Here is a 23,258-nt window from a genome sequence, read left to right on the forward strand (position 1 = left end):
ATTCAGGCCAAAGAGTTCAATCTTGGTTTCATCACACCAGAGAATCTTGTTTCTCATGGTCTGAAAGTCCATTAGGTGCCTTTTGGAAACCTCCAAACTGGGCTGTCATGTGCCTTTTACTGAGGAGTGGCTTACGTCTGACCACTCTACCATAAAGGCCTGATTGGTGGAGTGCTGCAGAGATGGGTGTCTAGAGCTCTGTCAGAGTTCTTTGTCACCTCCCAGACCAAGGCCTTCTCCCCCGATTCCTCAGTTTGGGCGGGCAGCCAGCTTTAGGAAGTCTTGGTGGTTCCAAACTTCTTCCATTTAAGAATGATAGAGGCCGGCCTCCTAAGTGGCGCAGCGGTCTACGGCACTGCATCGCATACAGTGCTAGAGGCGTTACTACAAACCGGGGTACATTTCTCGGACTATGCCACAACCAGCCATGGCTGGGAGTCCCATAGGACGGCGCACAATTGGCCCAGCGTCGTCCAGGTTAGGTTGGTGGGTGCTTGTGGGCTGACCCCGGTCGCAGGTTGAGCGGCGTTTCCTGCGACACATTGGTGCGGCTGGCTTCCGGGTTATGCTGGCGGGTGTTAAGGAGCAAGGTTAGGCGAGTCATGTTTCGGAGGACGCATGACTCCAACTTCGTCTCTCCCGAGCCCGTTGGGGAGTTGCACCGATGAGTCAAGATCAAAAATTGGGGAGAAAAAGGGGGTAAAATACAACAAAAAAGTATAATGGAGGCCAGTGTATTCTTGGGGACTTTCAATGCTACAGAAAGTTTTTGGTACCCTTCCCCAGATCTGTGCCTCGACACAATCCTGTCTCTGAGCTCTACGGACAATTCCTTCGACCTCATGGCTTGGTTTTTGCTCTGATATGCACTGTCAACTCTGGGACCTTGTTAAGACAGGTGTGTGTCTTTCCAAATCATATCCAATCAATTGAATTTACCACAGGTGGACTCCAATCAAGTTGTAGAAACATCTCAAGGATGATCAATGGAATCAGGATGCACCTGGGCTCAATTTCGAGTCTCATGGCAAAGGGTCTGAATACTTATGTAAATAAGGTATTTTATTTTTTATATTTTGCAAACATTTATAAAAACCTGTTTTCGCTGTGTCATTATGGGTTATTGTATGCAGATTGATGAGGAGAAAATGATAATTTAATCTATTTTAGAATAAGGCTGTAACGTAACAAAATGTGGAAAAAGGGAAGGGGTCTGAATACTTTCCGAATACACTGTAGGTGCCCTTCTTTGTGAGGCATTGGAAAACCTGGTCTTTGTGAGGCATTGGAAAACCTGGTCTTTGTGGTTGAATCTGTGTCTGAAATTCATTACTGGACTGAGGGACCTTAATTGTATGTGTGGGGTACAGAGATGAGGTACTCATTTAGAAATCATGTTATATAATATTATTGCACACAGTGAATCCATGCAACTTATTATGTGACTTGTTAAGCAAATCTTTATTCCTGAATGTATTTAGTCTTGCCGTAACAAAGGGGTTGAACACTTATTGACTCAAGACATTTCAGCTTTTCATTTGGAATTAATTTGTAAACATTTTTGAAATACACAATTCCACTTTGACATTATAGGGTATTGTGTGTAGGCCAGCGACCTAAAAATCTTTGTTTAATCCATTTTAAATTCAACACAACAATATTTGGAAAAGGTAAAGGGGTGTGAATACTTTCTGAAGGTACTGTATGCCATTGCAGCCGCCAGTGTAGGGTGCGGTTGCCCTAGACTCTGATCTTGGGTCCATTTTTCATTCTCTCCCACTAATGGTTAAGGTTCGGATTGCAGAAGGGTAAGCTGATCCTAGATCTGAACCTAGGCGAAACTTCGCCCTTGAGCACACCCACCCAACCCGCTGTAAAATGACCAATGTGTTAAATGGGTATTAGCGTTAGCCATCACTCCTCTGGGTCTTCACATTCTCATGGCCCTGTCCCACTCATTAGCCATTAGCTCCACTCTGCTAACGGCTAACTCTGATTGCCACTCGTCGGGTCTGCCTGCGTGCGGCTCGACTCGTCTGCCTTGGGAGAGGTAGAGTGGCGAGGGCTTCTCATTTCCCGCGTCCAATGACACGTGAAGGCGACGCAGGTAACAGATGCGTCAGCGGGGGCGCACGCACACACTCACATTCCCATAAACACTATCTCTCTATCTTCTCACTCACTCACTCGCTCACACACACACACACACACCTGGGTCATCATCATTAGGTGAGAGCTGCGGTGCTTAGAAGGTACGGTAAACGGCTGATGATGGGAGGGAATTATTGGCTAATGACAGGAACGTGTGGCCAGGGCGATCTCCCTGGAGTCTCTTCTAGAGATGGAGGGATGGAGAAAGAGTGTGGTAAGTTGGGAGGGAATAGGGTGGGGTTGGGGAGTAAGCAAAACCTCAAAATAACTTCACATTTTAGACTTTTAGCACTCTCATCCAGAGCAACTTACAATAAGTCCATTCAACTAAAGTAGTCGAGACACCCACGTATCACAATTATTGCAGGTAAAACCTCCCACTTCAGAAATATTCAATATTCACTCCATCAAAAGGCCCCAGCCAAGCACTGACGATCACTGGTTTGAGTGTCAGCTAGGTATGAAAAGATACAACCCTCCAAATTCCTCCTCTATCACGGTAGCATATAGCCTCTCTCAGCCCCCAAACGTAATTTGAGGGTTCAGGGCAGGGGAGGGAAGTTGTCCAAATGCAAGGCTACTCGATGAAGAGGAGAGGCCATTTTCTGGTGAAGTGGAATTGACTCCTGCACTCATTCATACAAGAGGCATGACGGCGGTGAAATAGCCTAAACTGGAACGGTCCCTGTGAGAGAGAGATGAAGATAGATAGATGGAGATAAATATTGAGGAAGAAAGAGGGGGAGGCAGATGAGAACATTGGAGAGGGAGAGATAGGAGGTGAGGGGAGGAGAGGGGATATGAGTGTGGAGAGAGAGATAGAAAGGGGGGACGGGTACTTGCGAGAGTGTGGGAGAGCAAGATAGATACATTTGTCGGTTGGGGGGGAGGAGAAACTCCGGTATCTTATCTTATGGGCTTGGATGTCATAAAAGTGTAATGATGATTATATCAGTGAGGGGCGATATTTATTTTACTGTGCTCTTTACACGAGAGTGGGCGAAGTCCTTCTTTGTCATAAATAATGAAACCCTCCCATCTCAGAAATGAAATGAAATATTTACACGCCATATATACTCGCCCCCTGAATTAATAATTATCACACCCACTTAACTATAGAACAATTCTAAGCCATTCAGGAAATGAATCTAACAAAATGGCCACCTTTTGCAGTGTGTTTGTGTGCGGTCTCATACTCTGTCAGATGACAATCTTTGACAAGTACAAAGTAGAAAAATACATACCAATCACCCACCTGGGTGGTTCCACGGCAGCCATTTTAGTGACGTAATATACTACTTTAGTGCTGTGATTTTCTGGAATTCTCTATAACTATAATACTTTATATAGAGAATTCAAGAGCGTCTCAATATGCAGTGTAACTCCCCACCATAACATTATAATTAAGTTAGGTCATTGTGATATGATTGGAGTATTTTGGAATTTGCTTGGTTGCCTCCAGCCTCACCCGAAATCACTTCCATAACCAAGGGAGCGTTTTTGGTTGGCCAATTACTAGACTTTTACAGTCCATGTTAATTGGGACCATAAACTTGGTCTGAGCCTCATTCAATAATGATTCTCTCCTTCCCAATACCTGCTGGCCTTTAGCAGAATATTACTTATTAAGCACTGCAAAATATATCGTAACTATTACGCGTAAGGTCAACCGTGGAGAATCTTCGGGAGAGCACACTTTATGGGCTCAGGTTTTCTTTATCCAATCTGCATGCAGAGCTGTAGCCATCTTAATGGGATCAGTCTGCAGTTTTTAAGCATCTCTTTCCAAAAATACAGATATAAAGTCTGTCAAGTAATAAATAGGCATTTTGTAGCCATGCTATTTTCTTTGACCCCTCTAAACCTCTTCATTTGTGGTCATTCAGTTTGGGTAGTTGATTTTGCTGGTTTTGGGTCGTTCCACGAAATGAGTGCCTTTGATATTTTCAGTAGAAATTGTGCACCAATATTAAAAGGCACTTCAATTTATATATAGACAACATGGAGAATGCAATAAATCCGTTTTTTTAATATGAATAAAGACATGCTAATTCAGCATTTTGACTGGTCCCTCTGTGACTTCTAGGAAGATTTTAACCCACTTAACCCCAACATTTCTCCAAGTTTTCACTATCACTGTAAAGCCATAGTTATTTTGTTGCTTTGACAGTCATTTCTGAAGATTATTTATTTAATGTTATTAGTGATTCAAACCTGTCCTTCATTTTAAGGTCAACCCTGTTATGTGAACTGAACTCTCGTTTTAATATGGGGAAACTATTCCTTTTTTAGTATTTTATCTAATAGGCAAATCATAGTGTAAAAGCAGGTGAGCTGGTTCTTTTTGGCCATTATATGGTGTTTTGTGGTGGCAAACAGAGCGGGTCGAACAAATCAACCCTGTTATTGGTGAATCTTACATTCAATTGCCCCTCTCTGTTGCACACAACAAGCTTCCCTTCCACATTTAAGATGAAGTCGTCACGCCTGTTATGGTCGAACCTGTTACTTCATTTAGCACTTAGGCACTTACTATAGTATTTTTATTATATATATATTTTTTGAGATAGGGAAATATGTTTTTTTTATTAGGTTGAACATATGCTCTTTATGGCAGAATGTAAAAATTACATTACTCAAAAGGCACCTAATTGGTGGAACGACCATTTTATTTGCTTTGTTTTTTGTCCACCATGATAAGACCACGTGTGACTGTCCAATTCCTTAAACTATATAATAGTATCAATAAGGCTATTCAAATTATAACCTCAAAGGGCCCTATTTTGATAATGCAACAAATGGGAGTAAATGTGAGAATGTATTACTCCTTGTAGCAAGCCTTTATTTGAATTGTACAACATCAGAGCGCAGTAATGATTTATGTGTGTTTAAATTCAAATGGACAGATACTTAATTCACGAGCTACAACCATATATCAGTTTCATTCCAAATTACTTTCAAAATGTTGAATATCAAAAGTGTTATGTGGCCTGTTTTTCCACATCAAGGATCTCCAAGCTTTGCCCACGGCTCACATGGAATCCTTACATCGGAGAGAGCCGTCTTGGTGTTGCTGGTTTCCTCTAAGGCAGAGCTCCCATGGAAAAACTCCCAACTCAACTTGCTGCCTACAAGCACGTTGAACAATGCATCCAGTAGACTTGATCCTAGCCCTTACTGTCCCAGTATCAAATCAGTTCCTGTCAGAGGGGATGTTTGAGGATACGAATTAACCGTTACCAAAACAAAACCTCCCCACAACACACCTACAGACACCCCCATCTCCCCACACACACCACCCCTCTCAGTAAACACAAAATGGCCCGGACCCCGGCCATTGTTACAATCCAAGACCCCCGGTGTCTCCAGAGTAAAGCCGGGTCATCTTCAGAGAGGGAATCATCCCAGGAGCGAGTGAGAGAGTGGGAGAACAAGGACATCCACCCAAACGAATGTAATGTGAAGCCGCTAGTCGAGCAGTCTGTGGTTGCTGTTGATATAACCTGTGTGCCCTATCTGGAGGCTTCATGGATAGATCAGAGTGAATGGAGAGCCCAGTTTCTCCTGCTGTGATGGTGGAAGGAAAGGATCCATGGTGTGTGCGTGACTGGATGACATACCCCAGAGCCCCTCTGTAGGCAAGGCCAGGAGATAAGAGAGATGGGCAGCACCGCAGGCAGTGGGGGCTCTGGAGATGTGTGTGTGTTTAAAGGCCACAGGCACAAACACACATGGTCACACACACACATGTGGACACATACGCACAAACATAAACACTGGCGCTCAAGCACACAAATACAGTGAGTATGGTCTAGTTATACATGCGCACTCACACACATCCATACAGACACACACAAAATGTAATGTATACACTCAAAACATAAAACACACCCAGTACCACTATTTCCATCTCTTGCTCTCTCTCTCTCACACACACACACACACACACACACACACACACACACACACACACACACACACACACACACACACACATACACCATACACACACACACACACACACACACACACACACACACACACACACACACACACACACACACACACACACACACACACACACACACACACACACACATACACACACACACACACACACACACACACACACACACCCTGGGCAACTGCTTTAGGAGGCTTGAGGCCCCCGGGGAGGCTAATCCCTGCACAGGTTAATGCAACTCTGACCTCCCCCGGCCCTAACCACCCGATCCTATCTATACCTCTCCCTCTGTTTCTCTCTCTCTCTGTTTCTCCCGCTCTCTCCCTTTCCCCCTCTCTGTCTATTTCTCTCTCTGTTTCTCTCTCTCTCTTTCAAAGCCCCTCCCCTCCTCTAAGCCAGTGCCAAACTGATGGAGCGATAAAGGCCCTCAGATTCGTATTAGAGTCAATTTTGGGGACTGTTAGGTTAGGGGGAGACATCAGCCTCTCAGAACCCCTGAAGCCCGTTCTCTATTTATTATAGGGATGTATAGCGGGGAGGAGGATGTGGAGATATGGAGAGAAGTAGAGAAGTAAAAGTGTGTTTCTGCGTGCCTGCGTACCTGTGTGTGTGTGAGCGAGAGAGAGGTGACTCTTGAGTGTCACCGTCCTAATTCCCATAGGAGACGGTGTGCCGTGTAGCTCGTACCCTCGGGCAAGGTACTGTAGCTTCATCCACACAGGTAGTGTCATAAACCAGGTAGCTTCATCCACCCAGGTAGCGTCATCCACGCAAGTAGCTACCTGTCCCAGACCTGCTTTTTTCAACTCTCTAGAGACAGCAGGAGCGCTAGAGATACTCTCAATGATCAGCTATGAAAAGCCAACTGACATTTACTCCTGAGGTGCTGACCTGTTGCACCCTCGACAACTACTGTGATTATTATTATTTGACCATGCTGGTCATTTATGAACATTTGAACATCTTGGCCATGTTCTGCTATAATCTCCACCCGGCACAGGCAGAAGAGGACTGGCCACCCCTCATAGCCTGGTTCCTCTCTAGGTTTCTTCCTAGGTTTTGGCCTTTCTAGGGAGTTTTTCCTAGCCACCGTGCTTCTACACCTGCATTGCTTGCTGTTTGGTGTTTTAGGCTGGGTTTCTGTACAGCACTTTGATATATCAGCTGATGTAAGAAGGGCTATATAAATACATTTGATTTGATTTAGCTTCATTCACCCAGGTAGCGTCATCCACCCAGGTAGCGTCATCCGCCCAGGTAGCTTCATCCGCCCAGGTAGCTTCATCCACCCAGGTAGCTTCATCCACCCAGGTAGCGTCATCCACCCAGGTAGCGTCATCCACCCAGGTAGCGTCATCCACCCAGGTAGCTTCATCCGCCCAGGTAGCGTCATCCACCCAGGTAGCGTCATCCACCCAGGTAGCGTCATCCACCCAGGTAGCGTCATCCGCCCAGGTAGCTTCATCCGCCCAGGTAGCTTCATCGCCTGTTACACCCAGCAGCTGAGATGGATGATCCAGAACGCTGTACATTCTGTACCTACTGTACCTGTTCTCATCTGGACAAGTCCGTCAGCTAAGTGGCTCAATTAAAAAATTGATTTTCCACATTACTACTCTCTGGGGTGGGCTTAGGAGGGTACGTTTGCTGGAGGTTCGCTGGAGGTTTGCCGGGCATTGTCTGGGCATTGTGCTTGAAGGCCTTTTGGCGAGTAAAAACATTTCGGAGGGCACCTTTTGGGACAGGGGTGGTTGGAGGGGTTGGGTTGGAGGGGTGGTGGGTAGTTGGCACAGATTAGCCCTTATGCACTGGCGCGTGCCCCTTAGTGTCTGGGAATGGTGCCAGCCCAAGGTGACACTGCCATTTACGATGACTTGGTCACCGGTGCCCCCTCGGGGAACCATTTTATAGATGACAAGAGAATGGTTGGCAGTTGGCACAGATGTTGGTATAGTGAAAGGGAACTGTGGTCACCATAAGGTAAGGTAGCAGTGGCTAAGGGCACCATTTTGCACGGGACTCTGTAATTAGTTAGATGGATTGAAGAAGACCGTTGATTGCAAGTAGCCGAAACTACTGGGTTAGGCCTACTTGTCTAACAGAACAGTGCTTTAGCCATCGATCTGCTCTCACAATGCCTGTGAAGGCATTTATTTAATAAACACGTTTTTGTGAGAAAGCAACATTTATCATTTATCTTGGTTTAAAAGTAAAGTGTGTATGTGATACAACCCTAATCTCCTGTATTCTACACTGAATCCAAGGATGTGCCATGTATATGAAATGATAGTAATTTTCAGTAATATCTGCACTTTGTAAATGCTACCATAGACTTACAAGTTCCAGAGGCTGGGTTAACCTGTCATTTTCTGTCCTGAGCTAATTGTGCTGTCGTGTGACCTTTGCATCCCCTTGTCTTTTTAAATATGACAGATTCCTGTGTTCCCCCTGTCAGGGAGGACAGAGCTCGGGCAGCTGAGGCGGTCGTAAAATCTCCTGTCGAGCCAACAATACCAGCAGCACTCAACACTTATCTACAACCGCCCCTAGATGCATCCTAGAAAGCTAGCTGACACTAAATTAGCCACTTAGCATGTGGGATGAAGTTCTTGTAGGGACTATGTTACTGTTTTGGGAACTGGGTACCCTCCAATTGGGGACTTTAAAAGGTGTTTCTCTATGTAGTTCCAATGAGTTAGCTAGTGGTTAACAATGAGTTGTAAATGAGTTAGCTAGTAGCTGACAATGAGCTGTCATTAAGTTAGGCCCTATTCCCAGTACGAGAGATGGAGAGTCTGAGGAGCAGAGTGGCAAAAGAGATTCCTACTTTTCAATACACATTACATTTGCCTTACCTTTCGTTGTGGCTGGCAACACAATATGCTTGGTCCGCAGCTCAAATTGACAGTAAATATCACAGTAGCCACTAGCTAGTAGCGACAAACTATTTAACAATCCGAGCAACTTTTCTTCTAAAACCTATTACAATATTGAATCATGCCTCCAAACCATATTACACGCTTGAATAATGCAACAATTAAAGGGCTTATTTTGTTGTTCGTACATATTAAATTAGCTGACAATACACAGCTAACTCCTGCTAGCTAGCTAGGTAGCTAGCTAACTAACAACATGCCTCATGATCAAGTAACGTTAGCATATCAATAATGAACATTTACCCCTACCATACAAATGTAAAAGTACAGCAATGTTATCATACAGTGTCATTAATATTATAATATTGGCTTCACAGCTAGGTAATGTTAGCTAGCAAGTTAGCTGAACAAAATAATTTCTGCATCCTCACAAACATGCTGGCTGTAACTGAACCATCACTTGATAGGAGCTCCTATAGGATTAAAGTAAAAATGCAAGCTTTGTGTTATAATGACATTTTGTATGTCATAATAGATACATAATGCTACCAAACAAGAAGATTGAGTTTCTCAGATAGTGCAGCCCCTTGAATGTAGTGATCTGTATAAATATGGAAATAGAGAACATATAATTGGTTTTCTTTTTTGGGAAGCTGTACAGAAACGGTTTGTGCTCCATATTGTTGTGTGTGTATGTGTGTAATCAGAACACTTTACTCTGTCTGCTCGAGGTCCTCACACCTTATTATTCACAGAGATTGATATTGATGGTGGGGATTTTAAACCAAACCCCAATACACAGGAGGACACACACACACCACACACTCTCGCTCTCTCCGGCTTTCTCTCGTTATCTCGCTCTCTCGCTCTCTCTCGCTCACCCACATACGCACACATACACTCTCTCTCAAATACACACCCAAATATATAAATATATTACGGGCAGCTCTCAGTATCAGAGGGAACACATATTTGGCCTGTGGGCTGTTTCTCTGTGCTGTAATCAGAGGCCAGAGAGAGAGCTGGCTGTTAGCCCTGGATTAAAAGCTAGCCCGGTTGACATCCATCAGGGGGATAAGGCTACACAAGGCCCGGCACACCGGGGATGACTGCTCTGCTCGCTCCGTCTCCGGGGCCGATTGGTCCTGCTGGGACATTAGAAAATGGAGGCAGCAAGGTTTCGTTTTTTGAGGAATGCTCTTCCGCCTTTTCCCAATCAGGCCAGGAAGGGAGACCGAAACTTTGGGAAGGGCGAAACACATATGCCAGCCTGGTGTGGTTGGATGAGGGTAATTCCCTCAGCATGTACAGTTGAAGTCGGAAGTTTACATACACTTAGGTTGGAGTCGTTAAAACTCGTTTTTCAACCACTCCACAAATTTCTTGTTAACAAACTATAGTTTTGGCAAGTCGGTTAGGACATCTACTTTGTGCATGACACAAGTCATTTTTCCAACAATTGTTTACAGACAGATTATTTCACTTATAATTCACTGTATCACAATTCCAGTGGGTCAGAAGTTTACATACACTAAGTTGACTCTGCCTTTAAACAGCTTGGAAAATTCCAGAAAATGATGTCTTGGCTTTAGAAGCTTCTGATAAGCTAATTGACATAATTTGAGTCAATTGGAGGTGTACCTGTGGATGTATTTCAAGGCCTACCTTCAAACTCAGTGCCTCTTTGCTTGACATCATGGGAAAATCAAAAGAAATCAGCCAAGACCTCAGAAAAAAAATTGTAGACCTCTGGTTGGGAGCATCCTTGGGAGCAATTCCCAAACGCTTGAAGGTACCACGTTCATCTGTACAAACAATAGTATGCAAGTATTAACACCATGGGACCACGCAGCCATCATACCGCTCAGGAAGGGGACGCGCTCTGTCTCCTAGAGATGAACGAACTTTGGTGCGAAAAGTGCAAATCAATCCCAGAACAACAGCAAAGGACCTTGTGAAGATGCTGGAGGAAACAGGTACAAAATTATCTATATCCACAGTAAAACGAGTCCTATATCGACATAACCTGAAAGGCCACTCAGCAAGGATGAAGCCACTGCTCCAAAACCGCCATAAAACACAGACTACGGTTTGCAACTGCACATTGGGACAAAGATCATACTTTTTGGAGAAATGTCCTCTGGTCTGATGAAACAAAAATAGAACTGTTTGTCCATAATGACCATCGTTATGTTTGGAGGAAAAAGGGAGAGGCTTGCAAGCCGAAGAACACCATCCCAACCGTGACGCACGGGGGTGGCAGCATCATCTTGTGGGGGTGCTTTGCTGCAGGAGGGACTGGTGCACTTCACAAAATAGATGGCATCATGAGGGAGGAAATGTATGTGGATATATTGAAGCAACATCTCAAGACATCAGTCAGGAAGCATACTTCCAAAGTTGTGGAAAAATGGCTTAAGGACAACAAAGTCAAGGTATTGGAGTGGCCATCACAAAGCCCTGACCTCGATGCTATAGAAAATTTGTGGGCAGAACTGAAAAGTGTGTGTGAGCAAGGAGGCCTACAAACCTGACTCAGTTACACCAGCTCTGTCAGGAGGAATGGGCCAAAATTCACCCAACTTATTGTGGGAAGCTTGTGGAAGGCTACCCGAAATGTTTGACCCAAGTTAATGTCACGCCCTGACCATAGTTTGCGTTGTATGTTTCTATGTTTTGTTTGGTCAGGGTGTGATATGAGTGGGCATTCTATGTTGTATGTCTAGTTTGTCTGTTTCTATGTGTTTGGCCTGATATGGTTCTCAATCAGAGGCAGGTGTTAGTCGTTGTCTCTGATTGGGAGCCATATTTAGGTAGCCTGTTTTGTCTTTGTGGGTTGTGGGTGATTGTTCCTGTTTCCTGTGTCTTTGTGTATGTCACCAGACAAGACTGTTTCGTTTCGTGTTATTCTCGTTTATCGTTATTTTGTTGTTTTTCGGTTTTCATTAAAAGGAATATGAATACTCACCACGCTGCAGTTTGGTCCTCCTCTCTTTCGCCCGACGAAGAACGCTACAGTTAAACAATTTAAAGGCAATGTTACCAAATACTAATTGAGTGTATGTAAATTTATGACCCACTGGGAATGTGATGAAAGAAATAAAAGCTGAAAGAAATCATTCTCTCTACTATTATTCTGACATTTCACATTCATAAAATAAAGTGGTGATCCTAACTGACATAAGACAGGGAATTTTTACTTGGATTAAATGTCAGGAATTGTGAAAAAACTGAGGTTAAATGTATTTGGCTAAGGTGTATGTAAACTTCCGATTTCAACTGTAGTAGAACTGGGAAATGAGGGTATTCCGAATGCTTGAGACTTTCATAGTAGTGTTGGTCTTAGTCCCAGGTTAGTTGATGTGTTGAATCTGGTGCTGGTTTGGCACAATATCTGGGTTGAAAAATACTGGTTTAGATCAGTCTTTTGGAGGCGGTGAGCCTATTTTCAGTCACCATACTGACTCCATTAATTTGTAAAGCAGAATGATCCTCTGTGTTCCTGCCTAACACTAATCCGTGGTATTGTTGCTTGGGCTGTGACGGCCATGGAATTTTGGATGACGGTTATTGGCCAGTCACTGTAATAACCATTCGAATAGGCCCCCTAAAATTGTTTTGACAACATTTTCTCCTCCTCTGCTTCTGACTGCATGTGCTGCCATAGAAATATAATTAATAGAACGAGTGATGGCATAATGGGTGGACTGGTGGCCATTGCAAGTGTACGCATAGGACCAAAGCAGGAAGAAAAGTTTGGTCGAACAGTGTGAAGTGAACCCATGCACATGCGCAAATACAACGTGAGAGCGAAATCTTGCATCTCAATATCTGAGGTGCTTAGTCTACCTTCAACATAATTTCAATGAATATTCTAAATTAGCATGGAATGTAGGATGTTTTTACTACACACATAGCTTGTTTCAGCAAGGAGCAACAAAGCTTCATCACGTTAACTTCTTGTCAATAGGGGGAGCTGTTAGCACTATTTTTTTCTTGGTGTTCCCAAATTAAACTGCCTCGTACTCAATTCTTGCTCGTACAATATGCATATTATTATTACTATTGGATAGAAAACACTCTCTAGTTTCTAAAACCGTTTGAATTATATCTGTGGGTGAAACAGAACTCGACTTAGAGCAATTTTCCTATGTGTATGTCAGAATGCAGAATTTTGCTGGCTGTTCTGAGACCTGTGTATTAATTTGCCTGTCCTCTATTGGTTGAGATGCACTGCATACGCCTTCCCCTGGTTGTTAGCGAATAGGGAGACTTGAAATGGAGTTTCTACGCAGTTCAGAAAGTCTATAAATTGATTGGAATCGAGGTGTCCACCCTTTTGGATCTTCGCGCTGACGCAGAGAGGGTCTTGGCATGTCGTTTTTAGAAGCTCTGGTTTTAGCTCCTAGATATATCCGGCTCTGTTTTTATTCGATATAGGCTTTAAAGACATCATAATCTTGTTATTTTAAACCGATTTATATCAGTTTATGTCAGTATATTGCGATTTTCGGGCATTTCATTTTCTGCCGTTGTATTGAGTTGGGTATCTCTCTCTCTCGCATGCCATTGTGTACTGCTAATTGCAACCTGGAAGAAAACATTCTCCAACCCAGCAACGATTCTTTTGGCAAAGGGACACCTTTCCCAAGATTCTGATGGGAGTTCAGCTAATAGTAAGAACTATTTATGCTGATAATTCGTTGTTCTGTTGAAAAAGTAAAATGCATAAGACGCCATTATTTGCCGTGTAGCCTTGCGTTATCGCACCCTGTATTGCACCCTGTATTGCGCAGTAAGGTTAATTTTAAAAATGTAATTCAGCGATTGCATTAAGAACTAATTTGTCTTTCAATTGCTGTCCACCCTGTATTTTTTAGTCAAGTTTATGATTATTTATTGATTAGACTAGGTGACTCTCCAAGATGGCGCCCAACATTTTCTGGGCAGCTTGGCAACTTTTCTCATTGTATAAGCACGATTTGTGCCGCTAAATATGCACATTTTCGAACAAACTCTATATGCATTGTGTAATATGATGTTACAGGACTGTCATCTGAAGAATTCTGAGAAGGTTAGTGAAAATTAATATATTTTGGTGGTGAATACGTTATCACTATGTTTGGCTGGAATCAATGCTGTTGTTTGGTTTGCTACTGTGCTAAGCTAATATAACGCTATATTGTGTTTTCGCTGTAAAACACTTAGAAAATCTGAAATATTGTCTGGATTCACAAGATCTGTGTCTTTCAATTGCTGTACGCTGTGTATTTTTAAGAAATGTTTTATGATGAGTAATTAGGTAATACACGTTGCTCTCTGTAGTTATTCTAGTCGAGTTGTGATGGTGGCTGCAATGGTAAACTATGATTTATACCTGAAATATGCACATTTTTCTAACAAAACATATGCTATACAATGAATTTGTTTCTTGGTTAGTGGCTATTTATATCTTTATTTGGTCGAATTTAAGATAGCTACTGATGGAGTAAAAAACTGGTGGAGTAAAAAAACTGGTGTCTTTTGCTAACGTGGTTAGCTAATAGATTTACATATTGTGTCTTCCCTGTAAAACATTTTAAAAATCAGAAATGATGGCTTGATTACCAAGATGTGTATCTTTCATCTGGTGTCTTGGACTTGTGATTTAATGATATTTAGATGCTACTATTTACTTGTGACGCTATGCTAGCCTATGCTAGTCAGCTTTTTTACTGGTGGGGGTGCTCCCGGACCCGGGTTTCTGAGGAAGTAGAGGTTAAGAGTCCATGTTACTGGAGAAACAGACTGAACGGCACGAATGCCAGGCCAACCCGTCTTCAATCTGTTCAGTTTGGTCTGTTTTCAGTATGCATGTTGAAGGGGGTGTTTCGTCTACCATTATTCACTTCCGGAAGTTTACTCGAAGGATGAGTAAACCATCCCTTCACCTCATTTTGTTATAACATCTTTGGTCTGACAGAAGTTTTACGTGACACCCAGAATGCATTGTATGATTTCAACAAACATGTCGCCACACATAGCTGGCAAATAGCTTAGCATTAGCTCATCACAACCAGTACAACCTTCAAAAAAGTATTTTACACACATCGTACGTGTCCATTACAATCTATGCAAGAATCGGAATGCATGATTTGTCACCAGTACTTGAAAACGTGAATAAAACAGTAAATATATTATGCTCCATACATACATGCGGTATGCTACAGTAGAAACGACAACCTGATATACAGAAAATAAGATACTAGAATAGGAACGCACACATTTTCAACATTTTTATTTGTAAGGAGAACAATAATGAAGGCAATGAGGGCGCCAGCCGAAAAATGTGCGAGGCCTGTACTGACATGGAGATGCGCAATTGACTGCAAAATTGATCTGGGGAAACACTGGGGAAGTGCTTGGGCTCTCATCAAAGAGAGAAGTTTGCCCGGCTCAGTAAAGATTCAAACATAAATTGTCCGCAACAGTGAAATGGGCTAACAGGCGTAACACACTGTTAGAAAATGTATAACATTTTATTTTCATATATACAGTAATTATACCAGCCCTAATTGCTACATCAAACAAACCCTTTTAAAGAGATAACTTATTAAGAGCCAAGAGAATTGGCTAGTGACAAAGTAGTCTACAATTAGATATTGTGGCATAGGTGACGATATGCTCTCTCTAACACACTAATGCACACACACCATCGCGCACACATACTCACATATCTCGCCATCCCCTCTAGGCCTCGGAGGGGATTGCCTGTTGTTGTCGCGCATTGCCCTTCGGTTATGGGTGAGCGGCCTGATGCATTATGCATTGCGGACATAGAGTTGGAGCCTTTGACTGTAGGCCCTTTGCACACACACATACATACATACATACATGCACAAACACACACAGAGAGAGACAAACCTAAGGCCCTTCCCCGCATGAGGGCTTGCTGCCTCAGGGTACTCAAGGCTGAGAAGTCCTCTCTTCCCCCTTTAATTCTATCTCTTACTCTTTCTCCATTCTTCGCTAGCTCTTCCCTTGAATTTTCGCGATACATGATTGATCTATCTGCAGCCGGACTCAGGTGGACTGTGTTTTTCTGCACTTCTCAGAAAAGTATTGAGCTTTGAATGATTTATATGTGTGTGTGTGTGCGTGTGTGTGCGTGGGTGCATGCATATGGACCTGCGTGTATGCAGTGCTTTTACATCTTGAGAAAGAAAGAAGAGAAACGTGAAGACAGTCACCGCTGGGAACACCTATCACTCATGAGAAAGATGCAGACAAGATGCCGACACGTTCCAAACCCACTAGTCTCGGAGGATGTATAATATGGAAAAGGCAGCAAAGAGTGAAGGAAAGGGAATTCTCCTGAGAAATCTACCAGACTGCATTGCACCCATAGAATCATTTTTAGTTTCTTACATGGCATGGCTTTAGATTAATGGATGAGAGGAGTTCCTCAATGCTCAATGTTGGGCCCGCTGACAATTCCGCAAAACCACACGTCAGAATTTGATGGGTGGACCGCGAGGTTATGTGAGTCGATGCCCTCATTCTAGGGTGTCTGTAGAGGTTCATGTAAGGGGTAGTGTCAGTGTAAGGGGTCCTGATTCATTTCAAACACCCCCGTCCAATAAAGTAGGCCTGTTGACGTACTACTCGTTTCCCTGTAGGGAGAATGAAATTAAACATGATTCTCATTCATACTGACCACCATCTCGTCCACAGCCTGCAAGTGAAGTAGAGACCCTTTAATATAACCTCCAAAACCCCACAAATGAGGCCAGTCAAGCTATGCAGCAACCATACGTGCGTATGGGGGGATGTGTAGGTAGGTAGGTGTGAGCCCATAGGTGTGATAATGAGTCATGAATGGTTGGATTCACTGTGTGTGTGTGTATGTGTTGTGGTTTTGGTAATCAGTGTGTGGTTTTGGTAATCAGGGTCAGTGGCGGTCTCATCGTCAAAACTAAGACTGTCGCTGAAACAAAGAGGCTTCTGCAGAGTTATTTGAGGAAGGAAAGAGAGGAAGGCCCCACACCACTCTCTCACATAGTATCGTACCTAGTTATTTTCAGATGATTTCCCTATGTGTGTGTTTTCTATTACGGTTCGCTCATCCCCCTGTAGACTTTATAGACACTCCCCACCCCTTGGCTGCAACCATTCTAATTTAGTCTACCCTGCACGCACATCCAATGTGGATTTCCTGGTCTCCAGCAGCGTTTGGAACTACCTACTCTGCGGTCATGAACGCCGAGTTCATCTCAGCCTATGCTGCTCTTCAGTCCCTAGACTTTTTGGCCCTGACGGAGACATGATCACCCCAGAGAACACTGCTACTCCAGCTGCTCTCTCTACATCTGACCTCGTTTTCTCCCATAGTCCAAGAGCATCTGGTCGTCGCATTGGTGGCATAGGTCTGTCCATCTCCTCAATTGAATTCGATAATGTCACTGACACTTGTCCGCTCAAGCTTAACATTGTTGTCATGCCTTTAGAGAGTTCCTCAATTTGCATGACACCTTGATGAGCTAATTTCCTGACGATGGCTCACCTTCAACCTCCTAACTTCTGCCTTCAATTAATGTCTTTCCCACTTTCTATCCACTCCTTACCTCTTTTTACCTTTACCAGTCCCCTCCCACTCACAAGGCAGGCAATACGCTCGACCTTATCTTTACTAGAGGCTGTTTGCCTACTAATCTCACGGCAACCCCCCTCCAAGTCTCTGACCACTACTTTCTTTCCTTTTCTGTCTGCCTCTCCTCCAAACCTAGCCACTCAGCCCCTACCCAGATGGAAATGCGTTGTCGCAATCTTCGCTCTCTCTCTCCCACTATTCTCTCCTCTTCTATCCTATCATCTCTCCCTTCTGCTAAATCTTTCTCTTTCCTGATTGTGCCTCTTCTACCCTACTATCTGCCCTTTACGCATCCTAATACTCACACTGCCCCCTTTCTTCCCGGCCGGCTCGGCCCTCCCATCCTGCTCCGTGGCTGAGGGACTCATTGCGAGCTTACAGAACAGGGCTGTGGGCAGCTGAGCGAAAATAGAGGAAAACTAAACTTCCCGAGGACCTATCATCCTTTCACGTTCTCCTCTCCAACTTCTCTTTTCTCTGTATCTGCTGCTAAAGCCACGTTCTATCACCCTAATTTTCAAGCTTCTGCCTTTAACTCAAGGAAAATCTTAATCCTCCACCCCTCTTCCTACCCTCCCTCCCTCTTTGCGGATGACTTTGTCAACCAATTTTAAGAAGGTTGGCGACATCCGCTCCTCATTCACTCAGCCTATTGAATCCTCTAGTCCCACTCACACAGAACTACCCTACGCCTTGACCTTTGTCTCCCCTCTCTCCAAATAAAATCCTGCGACTAGTGAGGTCCGGCCACCCGACAACCTGCTGGCTCAATCCAATCCCTCCTTCCTTGTTCAGACCATCTCTGGAGACCTTCTCCCATTCCTCACCTTCCTCATTCATTTATCTCTGACCACTGGCTACCTCTCCTCTGACTTCAAAATAGGCCGAGTTGCTCCCCTCCTCAAGAAACCAAGACTCGACCCCTCTGATGTCAAGAACTACAGACCGGATCTATCCACAGTTTTTTTGACACCGTGAACCATCAGATTGTCCTCTCCACCCTTTCAGGGCTGGGCATCTCAGGCGCTGCACCATTCTTGGATTGCATCCTACCTGGCAGGCTGCTCCTACCAGGTGACATGGAGAGGTCCTGTGTCTGCACCACATACTCTCACTTGTGGTGTTCCCCAGGGCTCGGTTCTAGGCCCTCCCCTCTTCTCTCTATACACCAGTCACTCGGGCTCTGTCATATCCTCACATGGTCTCTCCTATCATTGCTGTGCTGATGACACTCCACTACTTTTCTCCTTCACCCCTTCTGACACCCAGGTGGTGACATGCATCTCTGCGTGCCTGGCAGATTTCTCAGCTTGGATGTCGGCCCACCACCTCAAGCTCAACCTCGACAAGACAGAATTGTTCTTCCTCCCTGGGAAGTCTGCTCCAAGACCTCTCCATCACGGTTGACAACTCCACAGTGTCCTCCTCCCAGAGTGCGAAGAACCTTGGCATGACTCTATACAATATTGTTCTCTGCAAGCATCAAAGCAGTGACTCGCTCCTGAAGGTTCATGGTCTACAACATCTGTAGGGTACAACCCCACCTCACACAGGAAGCGGTGCAGGTCCTAATCCGTCTGTTGGCTGGACTCCCGCTTGTGCCAACAAACCCCTGAAAATTATCCAGAACACTGCATCCCACCTGGTGGTCAACCTTCCCAAATTCTCCCATGTCCCCCTGCTCCTCTGCACACTCACTGGCTTCCAGTCAAAGCTCGCATCCACTACAAGACCATGGTACTTGCCTACGGAACTGCCCCTCCCTACCGTCAGGCTCTGCTCAAACCCTACACCCCAAACCGAGTACTCCGTGGGTGGGAGTACTCTTGGCCCTCCCACCCCTATGGGAGGACAGCTCCCACTCACCCCAGTCCAAGCTCTTCTCTGTCCTGGCACCCCAATGGTGGAGCCAGCTTCCCCTTGAAGCTAGGACAACAGAGTCCCTGCCCATCTTCCAAAAACATCTGAAACCCTACCTATCTTAAGTAATCCAAACCTGCCCAATAGCTATCTTAAGATGAATGCACTAACTGGAAGTCACTCTGGATAAGAGTGTCTGATAAATGACAAAAATGTATATGTGTGTGTGCATGCTGGATATACAGTTGAAGTCGGAAGTTTACATACACTTAGGTTGGAGTCAGTAAAACTCGTTTTTCAACCACTCCACAAAATTCTTGTTTACAAACTATAGTTTTGGCAAGTCTGTTAGGACATCTACTTTGTGCATGACACAAGTAATTTTTCCAACAATTGTTTACAGACAGATTATTTCACTTATAATTCATTGTATCACAATTCCAGTGGGTCAGAAGTTGACTATCCCTTTAAACAGGTTGTAAAATTCCAGAAAAGTATGTCATAGCTTTAGAAGCTTCTGATAGGCTAATTGACATAATTTGAGTCAATTGGAGGTGTACCTGTGGATGTATTTCAAGGCCTAACTTCAAACTCAGTGCCTCTTTGCTTGACATCATGGGAAAATCAAAAGAAATCAGCCAAGACCTCAGAAAACAAATTGTAGACCTCCACAAGTCTGGTCCATCCTTGGTAGCAATTTCCAAATGCCTGTACAAACAATAGTACGCAAGTATAAACACCATGGGACCACGCAGCCGTCATACCACTCAGGAAGGAGACACGTTCTGTCTCCTAGAGATGAACGAACTTTGGTGTGAACAGTGCAAATCAATCCCAGAACAACAGCAAAGGACCTTGTGAAGATGCTTTAGGAAACAGGTACAAAAGTATCTATATCCACAGTAAAACGAGTCCTATATCGACATAACCTGAAAGGCCGCTCAGCAAGGAGGAAGCCACTGCTCCAAAACCGCCATAAAAAGACTACGGTTTGCAACTGCACATGGGGACAAAGATTGTACTTTTTGGAGAAATGTCCTCTGGTCTGATGAAACAAAAATAGAACTGTTTGGCCATAATGACCATCGTTTTGTTTGGAGGAAAAAGGGGTAGGCTTGCAAGCCGAAGAACACCATCCCAACCGTGACGCACCGGGAGCATCATGTTGTGGGGCTGCTTTGCTGCAGGAGGGACTGGTTCACTTCACAAAATAGATGGCATCGTGAGAAAATAAAATTATGTGGATATATTGAAGCAACATCTCAAGACATCAGTCAGGAAGTTAAAGCTTGGTTACAAATGGGTCTTCCAAATGGACAATGACCCCAAGCATACTTCCAAATTTGTGGAAAAATGGCTTAAGGACAACAAAGTCAAGGTACTGGAGTGGCCATCACAAAGCCCTGACCTCAATGCTATAGAACATTTGTGGACAGAACTGAAAAAGTGTGTGCGAGCAAGGAGGCCTACAAACCTGACTCAGTTACAGCAGCTCTGTCAGGAGGAATGGGCCAAAATTCACCCAACTTATTGTGGGAAGCTTGTGGAAGGCTACCCGAAACGTTTGACCCAAGTTAAACAATTTGAAGGCAATGCTACCAAATACTAATTGAGTGTATGTAAACTTCTGACCCACTGGGAATGTGATGAAAGAAATAAAAGCTGAAATAAATCATTCTCTCAACTATTATTCTGACATTTCACATTCTTAAAATAAATTGGTGATCCTAACTGACTTAAGAAAGGGAATTTTTACTTGGATTAAATGTCAGGAATTGTGAAAAACTGAGTTTAAATGTATTTGGCCAAGGTGTATGTAAACTGCATGTGCCTGTGTGGTTGGGGGGATGTGTGCAGGTGTGGATGAAAACATTGATTCATCCATGTACTGTGGGTTATTATATGGACGGAATATAGTTCTTTCCCACCTCCTCTTCCCATATCTCGTTCCTTCTCTCTCTCTTTAAACTGCGGGTAGATGAGAGAGTCAGTGAGAGCATTTAATCTTTCATGGTGCTGCAGTCTCGGGTCCTGTCCCGACCCACCCCTCCCACTCCCACAGAGTGAAAGAATAGCTTTTCTCTCTCTCCTCTCCTCTGTCATCCTGAATCATGGGAAGGGTGTGTGTGTGGAACTAATGTCTGTAAGCACGAGCAGCGCTGTGTGTGAGACAGAGAGATGGAGAAACTGTGTCTGTGGGAGGTGATACTACAGCACCTTAGTGTGGAGAGACTTCACACACATACACACACCATAGATCTTTCCCCTCACACACACTACAAGCTTTTCACTACAGTATACTAGTATGGGGAATTGTCACCTTGATATTCTGAGAATTCACCCTGATCTTTTTTAGAGAAGCAAAATATGTGCTGCTACTACCAATGAAGAAGGAATGCATCAGGGTTACATGTACCTATTCCCACTCAGGAGTTCCACCGCAGGAGTTTCACCATGAAAGGAGATGTCAGAGCAGGTTTAACTAGATAGAATGTCCAATCGTTGTGCCTGCATGTGGAGCCAGTCCTGGATACACACACAGACACAAATACTAATTTAGCACAAATGGAAACCCACAGGCGCAAGCAGACAAACCCTCTAGCCCAGTTACTCACTCATTCAAAGCCTCGTGATAGAGGGTCACTCCACTAACGCACACAGAGACACATCGGCATGGGGGTTGCAGCAGGTGACAATGACGCTAGTGCCACCACTTCTCCCCTATTCCCCATTGGACTCAGCCAGACTACTCTGGCTACCCCCTTCTCTCTCGCACGCCCTCCCTCTCTCCTTCCCTCTCTCAGAGGAAAGAATGGTATGTGTGTGCCTCCCCCTCTCTCCCTCTACCCCTGGTGCTTTAGCACAACTAAGCCAAAGTTCAGCTGAAGGGCAAACTTTGACTTACAGTAGCTAGTCATGTGTCTTGGGTAGCTGGGCTGGCGGGTAGTGGAGGGTAGATGGTGGACGGCAGTGGCAGACTTCACTCACTTGGCTTGGCTCTGGTTCCTTCCCACCCCCTCCTCAGCCCCCATCTTATCTGATTCAATTCTCCCAAAGCTGCTGTTGACAGCTACAGGGGGCCAGGTTATGGGAACAGCACGTCCATTCTTCCCAGACGCCTTCTAATCACTGCAAGGCATTTCTCCTGTCGTGTGAGAGAGAGAGAGTGAGCAGGGAGGGAGATGGGGGAGGAGGGACGGAGGGGGGAGATAGAGAGGGAGGGAGAGAAAGGAGTGACAGAAAAGTAGCAGAGGGAGCCTTCTCTTTTTAATATCCTTCACTTATTCAAGGATATAAAGGCGGCTTGGCTTTGGAGTGACTGTTTTCTATTTGCCCGTGTTGGTGAAGGGAAAACAATCAACCTCTGAGTGAATGGGCCTCTATCTCTCTCTCCCTATCTATCTCCCCTGCCTGGGTGTAAAACAAAACCCCAATCAATCAAAACAGATAGCTGCAGGCCAAAACAGAGAGCCGAGGAGCCGACAGGAGGCACAGCAAAGATCACGGCGAGACAACGCGAGACGGAGGCCCACGTGCCAGACAGCGGGAGGTGTGTCTGCTGAGACTCATGCACACACACAGAAGAGTGACACACGCACGTACCCATACTGACGTGCACATGCTACTGATGCATAAAACCCCGCTGTTCATTGGTATGTATACTGTACACAAACTCCTGCATGTTCGAAGGAGGTACCATAGAGAGACACTAAAACACACCTTCTCTAATTGCACACTAATAATGCTTCCCCCTCCCCTTATGTATTGATAGTGATAC

This window comes from Salvelinus namaycush, chromosome 36, assembly GCF_016432855.1.
Source record: "Salvelinus namaycush isolate Seneca chromosome 36, SaNama_1.0, whole genome shotgun sequence".
In the NCBI taxonomy this organism is placed as follows: domain Eukaryota; kingdom Metazoa; phylum Chordata; class Actinopteri; order Salmoniformes; family Salmonidae; genus Salvelinus; species Salvelinus namaycush.